This window comes from Mustela lutreola, chromosome 8 (genome assembly GCF_030435805.1).
Source record: "Mustela lutreola isolate mMusLut2 chromosome 8, mMusLut2.pri, whole genome shotgun sequence".
In the NCBI taxonomy this organism is placed as follows: domain Eukaryota; kingdom Metazoa; phylum Chordata; class Mammalia; order Carnivora; family Mustelidae; genus Mustela; species Mustela lutreola.
The window spans coordinates 98,534,368-98,559,449 of record NC_081297.1 but is presented as its reverse complement, the minus strand read 5'-3'; the positions used below and the strand labels follow the sequence as shown (position 1 = coordinate 98,559,449).

Genomic DNA, 25,082 nt, shown 5'->3' with positions numbered 1-25,082 from the left:
AGATAAGTCACTTTGGGATTCTTAATCCACAGAAAGTGCATACAATAATAGCTGTTTATTGTTTTAAACCACTAAGTTTGGGAAAGGTTGCTCTGTATCAGTAGAAAACTAACCATAAACACCCTTCAAACTTCTTTATCTATTTACTTTGTTTTTGAGTAGAAGAACTAAATGGTCACATAAATGAGCATGCATTATCTATATAGGGTGAAAGCAGGTGACTTAAGGATTTTCACAACTTTAAGAACCCAAATCTCCAGTTAGTTCAAAACCCTTTCTTACCTCTATAATGTACAAAGCTGTGTAATGCAACTGAAGCAACTATTAAATTTATATAATGACATAAAATGGGACAGACATAAAAATACTGAAAAGTAGACTGAATTCCATCAACATAAGCTGAAAAACTGCTTAGAACAGGCTACCATAAATATGGAGTATAAAAAAAAAACAAGCCATTCCTTTGGATGCCTGGGTGGCTCTGTTGGTTAAGCATCAGACTCTTGATTTCAGCTCAGGTCATGACCTCAAAGTTGTGAGATTGAGCCCTCTGTGGGGTGCTGTGTGCAGTGTGAAGTCCACTTGAATTCTCTCCCTCTGCTCCTCCCCATGCTCTCTCTCTCTCTTTCAAATAAATAATCTTTTTTAAAAAGTAAGCTATTAAGCACCGGGGAAGAAAATTCTCTACTTTTCAGGTCAACTTCCTATGCTACCTTCTAATTCAAATAGAGAACTCTAGTCAGAGAAACATGTCTTTTATGTAAAAATTATTATGCTATAGGGAGATATTTTGACATGTCAATAAAAGACAAGGTTGAGAAAAATTTTGATTATATACTCCATTCTGAAGAATGTTCAGTTTGATAACTAGAAACAGGATAGTGATTCTTGATATGTTTATCTTACAGTCTTAAAATTTAATACATATGGGGCACCTGGGTGGTGTGGTTGATTAATCATCCTTCTCTTGGATTTGGCTCAGGTCATGATCTCAGGATTGTGAGATGGAGTCCTGTGTTGGGCTCCGTGTCAGCAGTGAGTCTGCTTGAGATTTTCTCTCTCCTTCTCCCTTTGCCCCTCCTGTTGTATGTGAGTGCTCTCTCTCTCTCAAAATGAATAAACAAATATTTAAAGAAAATGTGAGACATATAAATGAATTTTGAGAAGTAGAAACTAGAACAAAACCAGAAGGAACTTCTATATTATCAACTTATCCTCCAATATTGATAAGTAATAACTCCCAAATGGGCAGGTTAGGTAGCTGATCTGCTTAAATATTGATGCATAAGCCTATGAGAGCTATAGAATTTTCCAGGGATAACTTTTTGACAATGATCAAATTCTAATAACATATCATTTTTCCTGCATCATACTAAATATTTTCAAAATATGAGTAATCTAGTTCTGACTAGGCTAGAGAAGTTGTTTCTGAAGTTTCCCTTCCTGCCAATAGCTTTTTCTTCAAAAGCCTCATGTTTGAAAGTACTCTCTCCTAATATTAATTTTCATCTTTTATTTTTCTGAGCCACATGTAATCTCTTATTACAGTTTCTCTAAAATGACAGCTCTCTAAGGACAAGGACTATGATTGTTTACCACTATTTCCCTAGCTCCTAAAACAGACCCAGTACATAGTGTGTCTGCAAGATGATGATGATGATGATGAAGAAGAAGAAGAAAATAAAGATCAGCATGATACACCAAATATTATCACTATGAATTAATACAGTTCTAGGAAAAAAAAAAAGGAAGAGACTGAAAATTTTAGTTAGGCTGTGACTCATCATTGTTGACAAAGATGTAGTAGGTCATTTTTTTTTTAAGTTGAAGATAATTTGTGAATCACTTTCAATTTCATAGACCACAAGAATTTTAGGGATAGAAATAATTAGACTGGCTGGGCGGTACAGGACTTTTGCCTGTAAATATCAATTTTATAAAAAATTTACTTACTCCATTGACCAAAAATGATTTTCTTTTAGATATGATCCATATTATCTAATACTTTGGGAACTTATTAATTCTTTTCTCCTTTTTATTTATTTCTTTAAGCTTTTGTTGATGTATTTGACAGAGAGAGAGAGCAAGAAAGAGCACAAACAGGGGGTCAGCCAGAAGAAGAGGGAGAAGCAGGCTCCCCACTGAGCAAGGAGCAGGATTCGAGCTCCATCCCAGGACTCTGGGATCATGATCTGAGCCAAAGGCAGGAGCTTAACTGATGGAGTCCCCCAGATGTCCCATTTTTAATTCCTTTTTGTTTTAAAAAAATTTTTAATAATTAAAAAATATTTTTATAAACATTTAATGTATTACTTGCCCCAGGGGTACAGGTCTGTGAATCATCAGTCTTACACATTTCACAGCACTCACTAGAGCATATACCCTCCCCAATGTCCATCACCCAACCACCCTATCCCTACCTCTTCACACCCCCCCACCCACAACCCTCAGTTTGTTTTGTGAGATTAAGAATCTCTTATGGGGGAACCTGGGTGGCTCAGGGGGTTAAAGCCTCTGCCTTCAGCTCAGGTCATGATCACAGGGTCCTGGGATCAAGGCCCGCATTGGGCTCTCTGCTCAGCGGGGAGCCTGATTCCTCCTCTCTCTCTGCCTGCCTCTCTGCCTACTTGTGATTTGTCTGTCAAATAAATAAATAAAAATCTTAAAAAAAAAAAAAAGAATCTCTTATGGTTTGTCTCCCTCCCGATCCCATCTTGTATTAATTCTTTTATAAATAAGACAATCCCATAAGTGGTTAATTGTAAAACACATCGCTTTTAATTAATATCATTGTAAAGCATGAGTAATTGAGATTTAGATTTGATTCTCTAGAGAAAAAAGAAGTTATGTCAGGGAAGAGATCAAAGCTTCTGGGCAGTTTCAGAAGCTCAGCTATGTCATTTATTTCTGGGTAATCTTGCACAAATCTCTCAAATATTCTCTTTGTTTCCACATCTTAAAATGTGTCTGTTACTCCCTAGGATCTAGGGAGGATTGCATGAGAAAATGTATGTGAGAAAACTCAAGAAATTATAAAAAATTAGACAATGGTGACTATTTTTATATTTTACTCCCAAGAGGGACTTTTGCCTCCTGTCACCTGCCGCCCCTCCAGTGGCCCCTCCTGACGCCAAGACTGCCAGGAACTCACCAAATCCAGGGAAACTCAGCCTCTGGCCTTACGAACAGCACACTTTTGTCCACACCATGGAGGGCGCACAGGGACTGAGGAGAAGCTCAAACTCTCAGGTGGGCGTGTGAGGCCGGGAAACTATGGTGGGCGGAAGCTCAAGTCCACCTGTGAGAATAGAAGGAAAAGTCAGTCAGCATGACCTCTACCTTTACAATCCTGCAGTCACCCACCTGTCCCGAGTCATCTTTACCTTAGCCTTCTAGGACTGCTGATGTGTCAAGTCAGGAACCTCTTTTCCCTTCTGCCCTTCACTGTTGAAAAAGTTTATTCAATAGCTCAGTCTTATCCTCCAGGCACAACTGATACTCATAAGGGGTAAATAGCTTGTTTGACTTTTAGAGGCCTGTCTTTACCTCTGATTCGTTATAAGGTGATTCCAGGTATTTGTATTTGTCCTTCAGGTTTTTGGAACTTCTGAGTGTTAGCATCATACATACATCAAGCAATAGAATTAGTGGAGTAGTGCACCATGGACACAAGATTGAATTATGTTTGATGTTGTAGCAATTTGGCATAATTGAAAAAGTACTCTGCTAGGTGCCTGGAAATTTGGCTCTGCCACTAACTTGCTGAGAACCCTTAGGCAACTCATTTAATTTTCTGGACCCGTTTTCTCTGAGGTAAATGGACAACACCTATGGTACTATTTACTTGTGATTGGCCTCACCTTGTTGGCTAGGCAATTTTCAATCTCAAAGCTCTCTGAATCTCCAATAACTTTGCCATCTGGGAAAACGGTACAGATGAACAATAGGGCAACGGGAGCCATGTCCAACTCCACAGGGAAGGATAAGGAAAAACTGCCTTTTGAGGGGATGTGGAGAAAATAAGACAAGATGGTCATGAGTCAGAACACTGTTGCTAGATCTTAACCCAGTTTAGAACTGTACCGACATATTCAATGCATGGTCTCTTTAATGTCATTCTCATTATTTGGTGACATTAATAGGCTAATGTGTCCCTTTACAACTTCAGTTGTAGAATAAGTAAAAGTTCCTTACACTCAAGGCTGTGTCTGATTTTCCACTTAACTAAGATGGTAACCAACTTATGTAAGAAGAGCTCAAAGTTATTGTACATATGTATATATGTACAAAATATTTTATAAAGCCCGCTGTACTCAGTTAAAAATTATAGAATAAGGAACTTCTTATATATGTCATTTATGTAATGATACATAAAAATATAAATTTATATAAATATATTATAAATATGTAAAGATATATAAAAATCTATATGATGAATGGAAACCATTTCATTTAGACTGCAGGCCAGAGGTGATTCTCAATTAAAATACAGAGCTATAATTTGTAAGATATAATCATAGAGCTCACTTTTTCCCCCCAAATACATGTCTTTTCTATGGTGGTAAAAACACATATAACATAAAATTCATCAACTTAACCATTTAAAAGTGTACAGTTCAGTAGTGTTAAGTATATTCACATTGCTGTGGAATAGATCTCCAAAGCTTTCTCATGTTGCAGATCTGAATCTATGCTCATTTAACAACAATTCTCCTGTTTCCCATCCCCCTGCCCTTAGAACAACCAAGGAAGTGTCATGGCATTCATATTTTTGTCCCATTGGAGGGATCAAGTTTTAACTTAGACCCCTTAAAAGGAAATAAGTTTTTCTCTAACAGGAGGGTAATTAAAAAAAAAAAAAGATTTTATGTATTTATTTGACACACACAGAGAGAGAACACAAGCAGGGGGAGTGGGAGAGGAAGAAGCACTGAGCAGAGAGCCAGATATGGGACTCGATCCCAGGATCCCGGGATCCCAGGATCGTGACCTGAGCTGAAGGCAGATGCTTAACAACTGAACCACCTAGCGGCCCCTCACAGGAGGGTAATATAAATCCTTGTATTTCCATGTCTGGTGTGATCAACAATAGTTAAGAATTTATTAAAGCATCACAGAAATAGAAAGAGAAGTTATGGAAGATTTTTTTCCCCAGAGAATATTGGAAGGAAAGTAACCTTTTAGTAATGAAAATGGTGAAGGCTTTGTCATTAAAATCTGAATTCTGAATTTAAAACAGACTCAGAAATAGTTCTGAAATTAGTAATTTGCACCCTGATGTTAAAACTGCAGTGTAGTGGGGCACCTGGGTGGCTCAGTGGGTTAAGCCGCTGCCTTCGGCTCAGGTCATGATCTCAGGGTCCTGGGTTTGAGTCCCGCATAAGGCTCTCTGCTCCGCAGGGAGCCTGCTTCCTCCTCTCTCTCTGCCTGCCTCTCTGCCTACTTGTGATCTCTCTCTGTCAAATAAATAAATAAAATCTTTAAAAAAAACAAAAACAAACAAACAAACAAAAAACAAAAAAAATCCTGCAGAGTAGTATTAGAAAAGAATGTGAGTAAGCAATGGAAAAGGTTGAATTTAGACAAGTTGTAAACAGACTTGGTTCTTTTAACTTAGAGAGTCAAGGATTTTCTGTACATCTTATGAAGAACAAACTGGTAATTAATAACATAATTACAATGTGTGATTAAATAGTTTTATTATAAATAATTATGAATTCATTGAGTTTATAAAGAAATTCCTTTTAATTATTGGCTGAGTTACTTGCATTACTTTTTTGTGATGTCTTCATGAAGTAAATAATAAACTCTTCCTCATATTATTATGTAGAGATCTTTTTCTGAATGATGCACAAATTAAAATATCAGGAAAGAAAAATCAGATAAACTTATAATGTTTTAAGACACTCATCTACTTCTAGAAATGTGTTATATATTCCATTATTAAAAGAAAATAGAAAAAACAGGTAACATTAATGTATTGAATGGAAACAAGGCATATAGTGGGGTCCATTCTCTATATCAAACTCTTCCTATATAAATATTGGGATAATTGATATTCAAAGCTGGCAGCACTCTTTAATGTTTAATTCAAACAGGTATTAATTTTAAAAAATATTTTATTTATTAATTTGAGATAAAGAGAGAGCACGAGCAGTGGGGAGAAGCAGAGGGAGAAGCAGAATCCCCACTGAGCTAGAAGCCAGAAGTGGGGCTCAATCCCAGGACCCTGAGATCATGACCCGAACTGAAGGCAGACCCTTAGCCAACTGAGCCATCCAGGTGCCCCACAATTGTTAATTGTTGAGAGTATTAATTAGTACCTTCTTTTAAATTTAACCTCTCCTGGTATTGTTTCAATATGGAAAATCAAAAATATAATTGATGTTTTACTTTCCAGCTTGATAGAGAAAGGAATTATAAAAAAAAAAATTATAGGGCACCTGGGTGGCTCAGTTGGTTAAACATCTGCCTGTGGCTCAGGTCATGATCCCAGTGTCCTGGGATCAATTTCCACAGGGAGTCTGCTTCTCCCTCTGCCCCTCCTCCCACTCATTCTCTCAATTTCTCTCTCTTTCAAATAAATATATAAAATCTTAGAAAAAACACACACACATGGCTATGGAAAAAATCCCAACCATGGTTAAGTTTAGCTCTGGGTTGAAGTGGAATTTGGTAAAATATTTCAGAATATTTCAGGCCTTAATTTCAGTTAATTACAAGAATGCTCACGGGTTCTTCTGGTGATTTAAATCCTGACATGATTTAATTGGGATAGAAAATAATCCTGGTTTCCTTTCCCCCAACTTATTCATGGAGTGCACTCAAATTCACATGTGAGTTTCCCAGTTTCATGCCTGCAGCACATACAGTATGTGTCTTCATTAAGTGTTGAGGGGAGAGAGCCTTTACAGAGGGAAGAAAGCCTACCCCAGTGTCTAGCATAGGAAAAAACCAGTCCATCATCTTTTTCCTCCCCATTCTCAATGATACTTAACTCTCTTCTCTGCAATACAAAGATTAAAGATGGCCAATTCACGTTTGTTGTTAGGGTTAAAAAAACAGAAAGAAGCTTAGATTTTCAAAGTTTCTAATTTAAATGTCAGATAGAAGAAACACATTAAAGTGAAAAAAAAAAAAGTGCCTTTGAAGAGTGCCTGACACACAGGAGGCAATCCAATGTATCTGCTGACTGTGTTGATGATGAACAAAAAGGAGAAACAGACAATGATACAATTATTGCAGGAGACTTCAGTACCACACTTTCAATAATAGATAGACTATCCAGACATAAGTTCAATAAGGAAACATACTGAACAACCTTAGAGACTGCATGTACTTAAGAGACATATTTAGCATATTATACCCCATGTCAGCAAAGATGGTGGACAAAAAGGAATCCTAGTACACTATTGGTAGGAATGTAAATTGGTACAGCACTGTGAAAAATTATGGAGGTTTTTCAAAAGATTAAACATGGAATCACCATATGACTCAATAATTCTGCTACTGGATATTTATCCAAGAAAAATGAAAATACTAATTTGAAAAGATATATGCACCACTGTGTTTACTGCAACATTTTTTTACAATAATCAAGGTATGGGGTATGGAAGCAACACAAGTGTCCATAAATTGATGAATGGACAAAGAAGATGTGATATATATCTATATCTATATCTATATCTATCTATCTATCTATCTATCTATATATATATATATATCTACTCAAGCATAAAAAGGATGAGGTCTTACTCCTCCAATGAAGACATACAAATGGCTATCAGACACATGAAAAAATGTTCATCATCATGAGCCATGAGGGAGATTCAAATTAAAATCACATTGAGATACCACCTTACACCAGTTAGAATGGCCAAAATTAGCAAGACAGGAAACAACATGTGTTGGAGAGGATGTGGAGAAAGGGGAACCCTCTTACACTGTTGGAGGGAATGCAAGTTGGTGCAGCCACTTTGGAGAACAGTGTGACAGTGTGGAGATTCCTTAAGAAATTAAAAATAGAGCTTCTCTATGACCCTGCAATTGAACTACTGGGTATTCACCCCAAAGATGCAGATGAAGTGAAAAGAAGGGCCATCTGTACCCCAATGTTTATAGCAGCAATGGCCATGGTCACCAAACTGTGGAAAGAACCAAGATGCCCCTCAACAGACGAATGGATAAGGAAGATGTGGTCCATATACACTATGGAGTATTATGTTTCCATCAGAAAGGATGAATACTCAACTTTTGTCTCAAAATGGATGGGACAGGAAGAGATTATGCTGAGTGAAATAAGTCAAGCAGAGAGAGTCAATTATCATATGGTTTCACTTATTTATGTAGCATAACAAATAACATGGAGGACATGGGGAGATGGAGAGGAGAAGGGAGTTGAGGGAAATTGGAAGATGAACCATGAAATTGGAGATGAACCATGAGAGACTATGGACTCTGAAAAACAAACTGAGGGTTTTGAAGGGGTGAGGGGTGGGAGGTTGGGGGAGCCAGGTGGTGGGTGTTAAGGAGGGCATGTATAGCATGGTGCACAGGGTGTGGTGCATAAACAATGAGTTCTGTTATACTGAAAAGAAATAAAAAAAAAAGGATGAGGTCTTGCCATTTACAACAACATGTTTGAATCTGGAGGGTATTATGCTAAATGAAATAAACAGAGAAAATTACTGTATAATTTCACTTATATATGGAATCTGGAAAACAAAAAATGAATAAACAAACAAAAGGCAGAATCAGATTTCTTCATGCAGAGAACAAACTGATGATTGCTAGAGGGGATGGACAAAGTGGGTGAAAGGAAATGGGCGACACAGGTTTCCAGTTATGGAATGAATAAGTCATGGGAGTAAAATGCACAGCAAAAGGAATATATTCAATGACATTTTATTGATGTTATATGGTGACAGATGGTAGCTGCACTTGGACTGAGCTCAGTATATAACATATAAAACATATAAAATGTAAAATATATGCATACAACATATAAAATTGTCAGATCCCTATGTTGTACAAATGAAACCAATGTCACATTATGTGTCACCGATACTCAGATAAAAAAATAGAAAGCATACCAAAAAAATAAGTCACCCAAATCAGAAAAGAAGTAAAATTATCACTATTTGCTGAGGACATAATATAATATACAGAAACCTTTCTAATGACATCATACTACACAAAAACTGTTAGAACTAATAAACCAATACAATAAAGTTGCAGGATACAAAATCAACATACAAACCCAGCTATGTTTCTGTACACTAACAATGGACTGTATGAAAAAGAAATGAAGAAAACAATCCTATTTATAATAGCAACAAAAAGAGTAAAAAACTTAGTAATACACTTACCCAAGAAGATGAAAGACTTGTACACTTACAAAACATCAATGAAAGAAAGTAGTCACAAATAAATGGAAAGGCATCCTATGTTCATGGATTGGAAGACAACATTAAGGTATCCATTCTGCCCAAGGCAATCTCCAGATTCAATGCAGTCCCGGTCAAAATTGTAATGGCATTCTTTCCAGGAAGAGAAAAAAATCTTAAAATTCATATAGAATAATAAAGGACCTCAAAACAGTCTTAAGAAAAAAGGAAAAGCTTTTTCTTTTTTTATGGATCAAAGCACAGAAATAAATTCATTTATATATATGTTCTGTTGGTCTTTGAAAAGGGTGCCAAAAATAAATAGTGAGGATAGTGTCTTCAACAGAATGGTCAGGAAAACTGGATACCCACAAGCAAAAGAATGAAATTAAACCCTTATATTATACCATACACAATTATTGATTCAAAATAGATTAAAGACTTAAATGTAAGACTTGAAATTATAAAATTTCTATCAAAAATATAGGGAGAAGCTTTATGATACTGGTCATTATGTACATTGTTGATGGAAATGTAAAATGGTGCAGTAACAATGAAAAAAAGCATGGAGGTTTCTCAAAAAATTAAAAACGGAGATTATTTCAGATTTAAAAAATCTGTTCTTGGGGCATCTGGGTGGCTCAGTGTAAAAGTCTCTGCCTTCTGCTCAGGTCATGATCCCAGGGTCCTGGGATCCAGCCCTGCATTGGGCTCTCTGCTTGGCGGGGAGCCTGCTTCCTCCTCTCTCTTTCTCTGCTTGCCTCTCTGCCTACTTGTGATTTCTCTCTCTCTGTCAAATGAATGGAGTCTTTGAAAAAAAAAATCTGTTCTTTTATGCTGCACCAAGAGGATCTATGACCTATCTATGCAAAATACTCCAAAATACTACTCTTGAAGTTGGCCAGAGGAGAAATGAAAATTAATCAATTTAATGTACCATGAGGAGGCAATCAGGCAAATCCAGCAAGTGGGGCTTTTGCAGCCCAACTGACCTATGCTTTTCAATAAATTAACATCATGGGGATAAAAGGAGGTTAAAGATTTTTGTTTTTACTTATTTATTTGTTTGACAGAGAGAGAGAGAGAGAAATACAAGTAGGCAGAGCAGGAGATAGAGGGAAAGGGAGAAGCAGGCTCCCTATGAGTAGGGAGCCCATGTCAGGGCTTAATCCCAGGTCCCTGGAATCATAACCTGAGCTGAAGACAGATGCTTAATGGACCGAGCCACCCAGGCACCCTGAGGGTAAGGGCCTTTAAAGCTTTAATATATTTACAGATTCCCATGGCTTGTTAAAAAATATTGGAGAAAAAAATTGGAATGGGGGAGAATAAATGGACCAAAATTGACAAAATTTCATAGTTTTTATCATGGTTGATGGGTATGTGGATTTTCATTTTACTATTTTGTTAACTTTTGCATTCTGTTGAAAATTTCTATTGTAGAGAGTTGGAACAAAAGGGTACACTTGAGTCATAATAACTGAAAGCAATGGGTAAACCACATTTTTAGAAAGATTGAGGAAACTTAATTGTAAAATAAAATCTAATTTTGGAAAATTACTTTTAATGTTGTAAAGTGTCATAATGGCATCATGACCATGTCCCGAAAAATGTCAGTAATTTTTAGAGGTACATAGTACTATATCTAGGGCATAATGTCATGATCTTTGTAAATTATCCTGAAATATTAAAGCAAAGAAAATAGTGTAGCAAATATAGAATGATGCCAATTGTTAAAATTATGAAGGGGGGTGTCTTCTATTCCTTTGTATATTTGAAAAACTTAGTAATTAAGCAGTTGAAATAAGTCATTGAAATAATTTTTAATTCTGCAGAAAGTTAACTTCTAATTATATATATAATGACTCAAAATTGAGGCAAAATATGAAATTTCAGACAAAAGCAATTTAACTCACATCCCACATACTGATATGTTCACTTTTCATCCAGGATACTGATTATCTTTGGCACCTGGAACTTTGACCTCGAACTTGGAAAGCACTGTTGATAGAGATAATGGAACTAGGGAGACGGGTGAACATTTAATGGAAATACAAATATTTCAAGTCTACAATGTTTCCCAAAATAATACCCTGAAATGCTAGATCCATCTTCCTTCCTTCTTTCCTTCCTTCCTTCCTTCCTTCCTTCCTTCCTTCCTTCCTTCCTTTCTCCTTTCTTCTTTCTTTCTTTTTAAAAGATTTTATTTATTTGACAGACAGAGATCACAAGTGGGCAGAGAGGCAGGCAGAGAGAGAGAGAGAGAGAGAGAGAGGGAGAGAGGGAAGCAGGCTCCCTGCTGAGCAGAGAGCCAATGTGGGACTCGATCCCAAGACGCTGAGATCATGACCTGAGCTGAAGGCAGAGGCTTAACACATTGAGACACCTTGGTGCCCTAGATCCATTTTTCAGGTGCCAACTTTAAGATGATAGGTTTTAACAATTCATGTAAAATTTAAATGACTTTATAATCACAGCAGATCTCAATGACACTGTCAAGGGATGTTGGCTCCACCGCAATAAGAATTTTGATACTCGGCAAAGTATAACTTGCTACTGACAATCAAGCTCTTGTGAGTTTCTGGTGCACAGAATTATGATGGCTTTAGAGACTGCTCAAGTTGATTCTAACCCAAGTTCAACATACCTTTGGGAGATTCAGAAAGTCCAAGTGAATGCATGGTATGAACCCAAAAGTTATGTCTTTTTCAGTTTTCAGAATGCATACCAAATTCTTGTACAGTGAAGGGGTGCTCTATCCTTTCACTTGATTTCTTCTATACCACCAGCTTGTAAGAACCCTGAATGGGCTCAGACGAGAGCCAGCTGTTGGAAGCTACTCTTCAACCTGAGACTCTGCCATTGTCGAATTCAATTTCTTTTGGGGTCCTAGGGATAAACAAGGAGCTAGTGGAGTAATTATGTAACCATGACAGTCTTTGAACCAAACAAATGACTCTGGGTTGGTAACTGGCTTTGCCTTCAGAAGAGATAAATACAGAAGAAAGATAGAATAAACCTGACATTTGGGAATAGGAAATTTTAGATATAAAAGGATTTTTTATTTTTATTTTTATTTTTTTTTTTTAAAGATTTTATTTATTTATTTGACAGAGAGAAATCACAAGTAGGCAGAGAGGCAGGCAGAGAGAGAGAGGAGGAAGCAGGCTCCCCGCTGAGCAGAGAGCCCGATGCGGGACTCGATCCCAGGACCCCGAGATCATGACCTGAGCCGAAGGCAGCGGCCTAACCCACTGAGCCACCCAGGCGCCCTAAAAGGATTTTTTAAATAGTAATTCATCTGTAAGGAATATCAGAACTTCTAATTTTAAATGTGTTGATTTCTTTATATGAGACTATTTCTGTTGCTTACTTCAAGGTATACCAGTGAAATCTATATGAGAAAAGGAAAGAATTGATGTGATGTGATTGGAATTTCACCAAAGGCTGTGATTTCAGACTCATGATTCAATAGCGTACTTAGGAAAAATAGTAAGATATAATAATATTTAACCTGAAACATTAGAGAACTAGAATTACTTAGGGAAACCAGGAAATAGTTCTAAGAAAAGCATAAGTATCCACAACAATAAATAGTTCTAAGAAAAGCATAAGGACTCCACAACAATCATTGTGTTGCCATTTCCTTGAAAAATATTATTGGTGAATAAGTTTTCTTAATATTTACTAATTTAATATTGGTGAATAAGTTTTCTTAATATTTACTAATTTATTAATATTATTTACTAGTAATTAGGTACTGAGGTAAAGAATATGATTATACTGTTTAGTTGTATAAATTAGGAAATGGATATTAATAGAGTGATATGTTATTATAATTATGACAAAATAGGAATAGAGTTCTTAGAATGATTTGGTTAACAGTTAACCAAGAGTATTTTTTCTAATTTAAAAATTGTTGTTTATTTTATTTTTTCAGTGTTTTCATAGTAGCTTTATTCCTTTGCCTTGTTGAAAGCTAGTTAGAAGAAGGGACACCTGATTAGCAAAAAAAGATCTTTGTGTATAATGTATGTTCTATATTATATCTATGCTACATTATGTATTAATATATATTATTGAAAAAATATATAAAATATACATATTTACTACTATATTACAATATTGTCTACTACAGATAGATGGAGAAATATATTCAGAATCAATGAAACTTTTCATGCTTTAAATAATCATAAGCTCCTTGAGAGTATGGCTATGGATAGCGCCTAACTTTTTAATTTTGTCTCTTCATTGTGTTTAATGTATTGTGTTTAGAGCAATAAATCCATCTATGGTCAAATGATTAATTACTGTCCAAGAGAAATAGCTTCCTCATCTCTCACCCTTCAGTTAGGCCTTCCACAAGGGTTTAGATCTGTGGTGCAGCTGGAGCCCAGGTTCCAAAAGGAATGTTTTTTGTCTTCTTGCTTGTCCTGGGCCTTCCTGCTCCCACTTGGATGACCACTCCCACCCAACCCCTCACCAAAACCATAACTCTTGAGATACTTACCAGTTCATCCAGGGGGTGAAATTTCTCATCCACAGAGGCAATATGGAATTTTACTGAAAAAGAAATTCTCTGCTAAGACTCAGGCATGATAAAGCAGGGAACGTGAGTGATAAGGCAGGAAGCTAAGACACGGGGATTTTGCAAGTTTACTCTGCAAAACCTGCTGAGGGGAGTCCTCTCCTTGTCAGCACTGCCCACGACTGAGAGAAATAGAGGAATTTCCCGACATACCTGTCTGTCCCGGTTTATAGATGGGTTTGTCTGTCTGGGAAAAGACCAGACTTTGAGCATTCTTTACCAGCACTGTGTTCCTCTTCCTAAAGTCTTATGTTGGTCCCTTTATTTGTACAGTGAGGGATACCACCGGTAAGGAGGATGAGATCCTTGGGAGCTACGGAACAAAGAACACTGCTGAGGAGCCACACAATCTTCTCCCTCCCAATCCTTCATCCATGACTGTTTTCTGTCTCTCTTTCAGCCTCACAAAGTGCTAAGTAAGTAGAATATTTCTGTAGAAATGTTTGGAGATAATAATATAAGATATAGGGGAAAGAGATCAGTGAGAGCACACATCAGTGGGACCCAAATCTCCATACAGCTTACTAGGAACTCTTGTTCTAAAATCATTCTCCTATTAACAGAGTATATACGTTGTGGAGGAATGGAAAGAAGTCTCTCTGTAAAAACGTGGGAGAAGATGTGTGGCAGGGAGGAGTCAAGATGGCGGAGAAGTAGCAGGCTGAGACTACTTCAGCTAGCCGAGATCAGCTAGATAGCTTATCTAAAGATTGCAAACACCTGAAAATCCATCGGCAGATCGAAGAGAAGAAGAACAGCAATTCTGGAAAGAGAAAAACAACCACTTACTGAAAGGTAGGACCAGCGGAGAAGTGAATCCAAAGCGACAGGAAGATAGACCCCGGGAGGAAGGGCCGGCTCCCGGCAAGCAGTGGAGCAACGGTGCACAAAATCAGGACTTTTAAAAGTCTGTTCCGCTGAGGGACATCGCTCCAGAGGCTAAACCGGGGCGAAGCCCACGCAGGGTCAGCGTGGCCTCAGGTCCCGCAGGGTCACAGAGGATCAGGGGTGTCTGAGTGTTGCAGAGCTTGCGGGTATTGGAACAGGAAAGCCGGCTACAGAGACAGAGCCGACAGTAAGCTCACAGCTTGGTGTTCCCTTGAACCGGTCGCAGGATCGGTGAGCTCGGAGCGCGGCCAGAGGTCAGGCAGATGGGAGTAACTGGGCACTGTTCTCTGAGGGCACACTGAGGAGTAGGGCCCTGGGCTCTCGGCTCCTCCGGGCCGGAGACTGGGAGGCCGCCATTTGTATTCCCGTTCTCTGGAACTCTACGGAAAGCGCTCAGGGAACAGAAGCTCCTGAAAGCAAACCCGAGGGGATTACTCACCACGGCCCCTGTTAAGGGGGGTGCAATTCCGCCTGGGGCAAAGACACTTGAGAATCACTACAACAGGTCCCTCCCCCAGAAGATCAACAAGAAATCCAACCGAGACCAAGCTCACCTAACAAGGAGTGCGGTATCAATACCAAGGAGAGCAGCAGAATTCCAGAGGAGGAGAAAGCAAAGAACGGAACTCATGGCTTTTTCCCTGTGATTTTTTTTAGTATTGCACTTAATTTAATTTTTTTCTTTATCATTTTTTGTTTTTTTTTTCTCACCTTCTGGAAAAATTTTTTTTTTAACTTTTACCTTTTTCTTTTTTAACTAGTTTATCTAATATATATTTTTTTCTTATTTGTTTCCTTTTTTAAAATTCTTTTCTTTTTTCTTTCTTTATTCCTTTTTAAACCTCTTTTTATCCCCTTTCTCCCCCCTCACGATTTGGGATCTCTTCTAATTTGGTTAAAGCATATTTTCCTGGGGTTGTTGCCACCCTTTTAGTATTTTCCTTGCTCCTTCATATACTCTTATCTGGACAAAATGACAAGACGGAAAAATTCAACACAAAAAGAAGAACAAGAGGCAGTACCGAAGGCTAGGGACCTAATCAATACAGACATTGGTAATATGTCAAATCTAGAGTTCAGAATGACAATTCTCAAGGTTCTAGCCGGGCTCGAAAAAGGCATGGAAGATATGAGAGAAACCCTCTCGAGAGATATAAAAGCCCTTTCTGGAGAAATAAAAGAACTAAAATCTAACCAAGTTGAAATCAAAAAAGCTATTAATGAGGTGCAATCAAAAATGGAGGCTCTCACTGCTAGGATAAATGAGGCAGAAGAAAGAATTAGTGATATAGAAGACCAAATGGCAGAGAATAAAGAAGCTGAGCAAAAGAGGGACAAACAGCTACTGGACCACGAGGCGAGAATTCGAGAGATAAGTGACACCATAAGACGAAACAACATTAGAATAATTGGGATTCCAGAAGAAGAAGAAAGAGAGAGGGGAGCAGAAGGTATACTGGAGAGAATCATTGGGGAGAATTTCCCCAATATGGCAAAGGGAATGAGCATCAAAATTCAGGAGGTTTAGAGAACGCCCCTCAAAATCAATAAGAATAGGCCCACACCCCGTCACCTAATAGTAAAATTTACAAGTCTCAGTGACAAAGAGAAAATCCTGAAAGCAGCCCGGGAAAAGAAGTCTGTAACATACAATGGTAAAAATATTAGATTGGCAGCTGACTTATCCACAGAGACCTGGCAGGCCAGAAACAGCGGGCATGATATTTTCAGAGCACTAAATGAGAAAAACATGCAGTCAAGAATACTATATCCAGCTAGGCTATCATTGAAAATAGAAGGAGAGATTAAAAGCTTCCAGGACAAACAAAAACTAAAAGAATTTGCAAACACCAAACCAGCTCTACAGGAAATATTGAAAGGCGTCCTCTAAGCAAAGAGAGAGCCTACAAGTGGTAGATCGGATAGGAACAGAGACCATATACAGTAACAGTCACCTTACAGGCAATACAATGGCACTAAATTCATATCTCTCAATAGTTACCCTGAATGTTAATGGGCTAAATGCCCCTGTCCAAAGACACAGGGTATCAGAATGGATAAAAAAAAAAAAAAACCCATCTATATGTTGCCTCCAAGAAACTCATTTTAAGCCCGAAGACACCTCCAGATTTAAAGTGACGGGGTGGAAAAGAATTTACCATGCTAACGGACATCAGAAGAAAGCAGGAGTGGCAATCCTTATATCAGATCAATTAGATTTTAAGCCAAAGACTATAATAAGAGATGAGGAAGGATACTATGTCATACTCAAAGGGTCTGTCCAACAAGAAGATCTAACAATTTTAAATACCTATGCCCCCAACGTGGGAGCAGCCAACTATATAAACCAATTAATAACAAAATCAAAGAAACACATCAACAATAATACAATAATAGTAGGGGACTTTAACACTCCCCTCACTGAAATGGACAGGTCATCCAAGCAAAAGATCAACAAGGAAATAAAGGCCTTAAATGACACACTCGACCAGATGGACATCACAGATATATTCAGAACATTTCATCCCAAGCAACAGAATACACATGCTTTTCTAGTGCACATGGAACATTCTCCAGAATAGATCACATCCTCGGTCCTAAATCAGGACTCAACCGGTATCAAAAGATTGGGATCATTCCCTGCATATTTTCAGACCACAATGCCCTAAAGCTAGAACTCAACCACAAAAGGAAGTTTGGAAAGAGCCCAAATACATGGAGACTAAACAGCATCCTTCTAAAGAATGAATGGGTCAACCGGGAAATTAAAGAAGAATTGAAAAAAATCATGGAAACAAATGATAATGAAAATACAACGGTTCAAAATCTGTGGGACACAACAAAGGCAGTCCTGAGAGGAAAATATATAGCGGTACAAGCCTTTCTCAAGAAACAAGAAAGGTCTCAGGTACACAACCTAAGCCTACATCTAAAGGAGCTGGAGAAAGAACAAGAAAGAAACCCTAAGCCCAGCAGGAGAAGAGAAATCATAATGATCAGAGCAGAAATCAATGAAATAGAAACCAAAAAGTAATAGAACAAATCAACGAAAGTAGGAGCTGGTTCTTTGAAAGAATTAATAAAATTGATAAACCCCTGGCCCAACTTATCAAAAAGAAAAGAGAAATGACCCAAATAAAATCATGAATGAAAGAGGAGAGATCACAACTAACACCAAAGAAATACAAACTATTATAAGAACATACTATGAGCAACTCTACGGCAATAAATTTGACAATCTGGAAGAAATGGATGCATTCCTAGAAACATATAAACTACCAGAACTGAACCAGGAAGAAATAGAAAGCCTGAACAGACCCATAACCAGTAAGAAGATTGAAACAGTCATTAAAAAATCTCCAAACAAACAAAAGCCCAGGGCCAGACGGCTTCCCGGGGGAATTCTACCAAACATTTAAAGAAGAACTAATTCCTATTCTCCTGAAACTGTTCCAAAAAATAGAAATGGAAGGAAAACTTCCAAACTCATTTTATGAGGCCAGCATCACCTTGATCCCAAAACCAGACAAGGATCCCATCAAAAAAGAGAGCTATAGACCAATATCCTTGAGGAACACAGATGCGAAAATACTCAACAAAATACTAGCCAATAGGATTCAACAATACATTAAAAGGATTATTCACCACGACCAAGTGGGATTTATTCCAGGGCTGCAAGATTGGTTCAACATCCACAAATCAGTCAATGTGATACAACACATCAGTAAAAGAAAGAACAAGAACCATATGATACTCTCAATAGATGCTGAAAAAGCATTTGACAAAGTACAACACCCCTTCCTGATCAAAACTCTTCAAAGTGTAGGGATAGAGGGCACATACCTCAATATCATCAAAGCCATCTATGAAAAACCCACCGCAAATATCATTCTCAATGGAGAATAACTGAAAGCTTTTCCGCTAAGGTCAGGAACACGGCAGGGATGTCCATTATCACCACTGCTATTCAACATAGTACTAGAGGTCCTAACCTCAGCAATCAGACAACAAAAGGAAATTAAAGGCATCCAAATCAGCAAAGAAGAAGTCAAATTATCACTCTTCGCAGATGATATGATACTATATGTGGAAAACCCAAAAGACTCCACTCCAAAACTGCTAGAACTTGTACAGCAATTCAGTAAAGTGTCAGGATATAAAATCAATGCACAGAAATCAGTTGCATTTCTCTACACCAACAGCAAGACAGAAGGAAGAGAAATTAAGGAGTCAATCCCCTTTACAATTGCACCCAAAACCATAAGATACCTAGGAATAAACCTAACCAAAGAGGCACAGAATCTATACTCAGAAAACTATAAAGTACTCATGAAAGAAATTGAGGAAGACACAAAGAAATGGAAAAATGATCCATGCTCCTGGATTGGAAGAATAAATATTGTGAAAATGTCTATGCTTCCTAAAGCAATCTACACATTTAATGCAATTCCTATCAAAGTACCATCCACCTTTTTCAAAGAAATGGAACAAATAATGCTAAAATTTATATGGAACCAGAAAAGACCTCGAATAGCCAAAGGGATATTGAAAAAGAAAGCCAACGTTGGTGGCATCACAATTCCGGACTTCAAGCTCTATTACAAAGCTGTCATCATCAAGACAGCATGGTACTGGCACAAAAACAGACACATAGATCAATGGAACAGAATAGAGAGCCCAGAAATAGACCCTCAACTCTACAGTCAACTAATCTTCGACAAAGCAGGAAAGAATGTCCAATGGAAAAAAGACAGCCTCTTCAATAAATGGTGCTGGGATAATTGGACAGCCACATGCAGAAAAATGAAATTGGACCATTTCCTTACACCACACACAAAAGTAGACTCAAAATGGATGAAGGACCTCAATGTTAGAAAGGAATCCATCAAAATCTTTGAGGAGAACACAGGCAGCAACCTCTTCGACCTCAGCCGCAGCAACATCTTCCTAGGAACAATGCCGAAGGCAAGGGAAGCAAGGGCAAAAATGAACTATTGGGATTTCATCAAGATCAAAAGCTTTTGCACAGCAAAGGAAACAGTTAACAAAATCAAAAGACAACTGACAGAATGGGAGAAGATATTTGCAAACGACATATCAGATAAAGGACTAGTGTCCAGAATCTATAAAGAACTTAGCAAACTCAACACCCAAAGAACAAATAATCCAATCAAGAAATAGGCAGAGGACATGAACAGACATTTCTGCAAAGAAGACATCCAGCTGGCCAACAGACACATGAAAAAGTGCTCCATATCACTCGGCATCAGGGAAGTACAAATCAAAACCACAATGAGATATCACCTCACACCAGTCAGAATGGCTAAAATCAACAAGTCAGGAAATGACAGATGTTGGCGAGGATGCGGAGAAAGGGGAACCCTCCTACCTGTTGGTGGGAATGGAAGCTGGTGCAGCCACTCTGGAAAACAGCATGGAGGTTCCTCAAAATGTTGAAAATAGAACTGGCCTATGACCCAGCAATTGCACTATTGGGTATTTACCCTAAAGATACAAATGTGGTGATCCAAAGGGGCACGTGCACCCGAATGTTTATAGCAGCAATGTCCACAATAGCCAAACTATGGAAGGAACCTAGATATCCATCAACAGATGAATGGATCAAGAAGATGTGGTATATATACACAATGGAATACTATGCAGCCATCAAAAGAAATGAAATCTTGCCATTTGCGACAACATGGATGGAACTAGAGCGTATCATGCTTAGTGAAATAAGTCAAGCAGAGAAAGACAACTATCATCTGATCTCCCTGATATGAGGAAGTGGTGATGCAACATGGGGGCTTAAGTGGGTACGAGAAGAATAAATGAAACAAGATGGGAATGGGAGGGAGACAAACCATAAGTGACTCTTAATCTCACAAAACAAACTGAGGGTTGCTGGGGGGAGGGGGTTTGGGAGAAGGGGGTGGAATTATGGACATTGGGGAGGGTATGTGCTTTGGTGAGTGCTTTGAAGTGTGTAAACCTGGTGATTCACAGACCTGTACCCCTGGGGACTAAAAATATATGTTTATAAAAAATTAAAAATTTAAAAAAAAAAAAAAAACGTGGGAGAATATGGTAGCTGAGTATCCCAAACTGGGCAACCTCGAAGAGGTACTGGAGGTTTCCTTTGAGTATCTTGCACCATTTACACATTCAGAGGACAGAGATGTCTAACGTCTCACCCAGGGGAAACATTCTGCTACATGCTGTCCTATCTTGAGATTTTGTATAACTTCTTTCTAGGCACTATCATACTCTGGCCTTAAAGAGATGGTTATATATCTAAGCTGAAAAATCTCTCTGACAAAGTCATATGTTTTCTATGGTTAATAGGATTTTCTTTAAGAACTTAAATTGGATTTTAAACCATAAAAAATATTTCTCTCCTAAGTTGGTGTAAGATCTGTACTTTGTTCCTTGGTAGCTTAAAACCTACTCCCTTTCGTCCTTGATGAAGTCCTCACTAACAGTAAAGTCATTCTTTGGGATTCAGCACCATTTCCTCATCACCATGACTCAATATACTGTATCAAACAAGGACAGGGAGATCGTACTCACAGTGAGGAAAATGCAGTGATTTAAGTCCTTCTCTACCACTGGGTCAATGAAGAGGCTCTGGTTGCCCCCGATGGACTCCAAGGAAGCACTTACAGACACTGTCTCATTCAGATAGCCCTTCTCAGGGGTCCCTGTGTGGAGCAGGGAGGCTCCAGGACCACATACTGTCTGGGAAGAGAAGAAGACTGAAATCAGGGAAAAATGGAGGATAGGAAGCATTTTCAACTATGTATGTGTTTTCTATAACAATATATTTATCTTGCTACATTTGGTTGTATAGCAAATGTCAATGGACTAAAAGCATTAAGATGGACGTTCTAGGAATGCCTGGGTAGCTCAGTGGGTTAAGCCACTGCCTTCGGCTCAGTTCATGATCCCAGGGTCCTGGGATGGAGTACCACAGTGGGCTCCTTGCTTGGTGGGGAGCCCACCTCTCTCTCCGCCTCTGCCTACCTCTCTGCCTGCTTGTGTGATTTCTTTGTCTCTCTTTCTGATGAATAAATAAAAATAAATAAAATCTTAAAAAAAAAGATGGACATTGTATCACTGCCTGGTGTAAGAATTATATTTTTTACTCCTTAGTAGTGCCTCACCCACACAGTCTGCTGGAAGTTGCCTCAAGGATGTTAAGTTTTATAGGAATTCTTTGTGTTATAGAGCATTAATATATGAATTCCAGAATATATAGCCATAAAAGTACACATATATAATGAATTGCTGGTGATTATTCATTGTATAACAAGATTTACATTAAGGAAGATCAAGATGGTAGGAAGAGTAGGAGACCTAAATTTCATCTGGTCCCAGGAATTCAGCTAGATAGTTATCAAAGCATTCTGAACACCTACAAACTTAACAGGCCATCAAAGAAAAAAATAGTAACAATTCTATGAACAGAAGAGTGACTATTTTCTGGAAGGTAGAACATGCAGAAGAGTGAGTCTGAGGTGACATAATGGAAGCAAGACCGCAGGTGGGGGAGGGAACCTCCATCAGCTGGGTCCAGCAAATGAGAGAGCAGTGGAGCACAGGGTCAGAACTTTCAGAAGTCTGGGCCACTGATTGGGACCGTGTGGTTTCAGGACCAGTGAGGTCACAAAAAGACCAGGCAGAGCTCCTGATATCGGAGTGGGGAAGCCGGTTACAGAGACAGAGATAGAGGCGAGGAGTGAGCTTTCTGCTCAGGGTTACCTTAAATTGTGATCCAAGGCACAGGAGGCAGATCTGGGGAGACCTCCTCTTTCCTCCTCTGGAGGGCGTGGCACGGGATCCCACTACAGGAATCGGCTGGGTTTGGAGACTAAAAACGGAGCCATGCGCCAGAGACAGAAACCCTTGGTCACAGGCCTCATGAGCTCAGAGTGCGGCTGGACATCAGGGAGATGGGAGGGATTGACTGCTTTTCTCTGAGGGCGCACTGAGGGGTGCGGCCAGAGCTCTGGGCTCCTCAAGGTCCGAGACTGGCAGACTGCTATCTTCATTCCCATCCTCCAAAGTGGTATGGAAAACGTTCAGGGAACAAAGGCTTCTGAGAACGAGCGAACCGAGCGGATTGCTTAGCCTGGCCCCTGGCAAGGGCGGTGCAATTCCACCTCCGGCAAAGACATTTGAGAATCACAGCAATAGGCCCCTCCCCCAGAAGATTAGCAAGAACATCCAGCTGAGACCAAGGTTACTGATCAATGAGAACTGAGAAAGTCAAGAGCTAGGGGATACAGCACATAGAATTCATGGCTTTTCCCCCATGACTCTTTAGTCTTCCAAAGTTAAATTATTAAAAATTTCCTTCTTTAAAATTTTGGACTAACAGACCAAAATATACCCTAAATCTAGTGTATTGTGTAAGACTGATGCATCACAGACTGTACCCCTGAAAGAAATAATACATTCTATGTTTAAAAAAAGATTTACATTAAAATTTGCTTAATAAACATCCTAACACATGAACACCATGACTGAATTTATATAAATTCAACTGAAAAATTTACATAAACATATATCCATTACATAAAATAACTCATATCTATATTGTAAAATTATTTTCTATATCACAGCAAAACTGAAAACACAGTATACTTCCTATTTTCTATGGTTCCTCAGATATTAGCCAAAATCAGTAATTTTTTCATCAACAAATTTTTATTTCTGTCAATAATGTGTAAGCACACACAAGTACACAGTGCATTTGTTTAACATTCTCCTTCATTCTCACCCTGTTGAGGTAATCAATATTAATATATTAATTTTAATCCTTCAAAGTCCAAGAATATATGCTTATGTCATACCTATACAGGTAGATAATTTATCTTTACTTAACAAAAAAACAAGTTCATATAAAATGTGTTATACTGCAGACTTTTTAGTTCTAAATATTGAATATAATTACTCAGATGTACATGCAATCTTTCATTTCCTTTTTCTTTCTTTTCTTTAAAATTTTATTTTTACGTAATCTTTACAAAAAATGTGGGGCTTGAACTTATAGTCCCAAGATCAAGACTTGCATGCTCTACCAACTGAGCCAGTCAGGTGTCCCCAGGTGTTTACTCTCTTGACTTCATCGTTAAGTTTCCATTATCTGTTATATCCTCCCATATCCTACTTCCCCCCACCCACTCGTCCCCTCATATTTCCAGGCACAATTATATCCATTCTTTGGGAATTATCCCAAGTGACACATTTGATACAAAAACTTCCTGAAGCCGTCAGCTCAGTATAATCTCTCCATACTCTGAATCCCTATGAGCTGAAAGAGAATGTGTGTTTCCTACATATTTACTACTTGCAAGGAATTGTGTTAAGCAGTGTCTGTATTAATCCTCCTTGTATGATGCATACCTCATGTTCTTCATATTCATGAAAACTAAAACATGAGATCCTTGCCAGTCCCCAAATTTGAATATATAACAGTAAGATAAAATCCCTGCCTACTCACTAATCAGTAAATCGTGCATAAAATGTGACTCCTCAAGACTTTAATGATTCAATAGCTGCAGGTTTAAGTCATTATGTATAGAGTTGATTTACAATTAAGCAAAAGAGAGGTATTATTTTCTTATATTGTTTTACTATCCTTTCCTTTCTACTTCCAACATGGACTCTTACACTAAAAACCAAACAAAAACAACAACAACAACAAAAAAAACCCCGTAAAACCCCCCAAACCAGGCAATCTGACACATGGAAAACTATTTTACTGCTTTTCAAAGTTAATAGGTGTGAAACTAGGAGCAGAGAGTAACAGAGACAGTTTAGTTGTGGCATCTGGAAGTCAAGTTTGGTTCTCTCTCCAAGTGGTCTGCTCTAGCCCAGTCATCATGTTGTATGTATTTTAAGTTATTCCTCAGCAAAAGTATATGCCATGTATCTTTAGATCCAGTCTTCAGAAATGAAAAATCTCAAGATTTTTTTTTTTTTAAAGATTTTATTTATTTATATTTGACAGAGAGAAATCACAAGTAGATGGAGAGGCAGGCAGAGAGAGAGAGAGGGAAGCAGGCTCCCTGCTGAGCAGAGAGCCCGATGCGGGACTCGATCCCAGGACCCTGAGATCATGACCTGAGCCGAAGGCAGCAGCTTAACCCACTGAGCCACCCAGGCGCCCTCAAGATTTTTTTTTTAAAGATTTTATTTATTTATTTGACAGAGAG

At 38.3% G+C, this 25,082-nt stretch overlaps 1 protein-coding gene and 1 pseudogene across 10 annotated transcripts in view; one reads left to right on the top strand and one right to left on the bottom strand.

Moving 5' to 3' along the window:
• KLRG1 (killer cell lectin like receptor G1) overlaps positions 1-25,082 on the top strand; it is a 341,170-nt gene that overhangs the window by 174,467 nt on the left and 141,621 nt on the right. The window lies entirely within an intron of this gene.
• Positions 12,040-21,844, bottom strand: LOC131839088 (pregnancy zone protein-like; annotated as a pseudogene).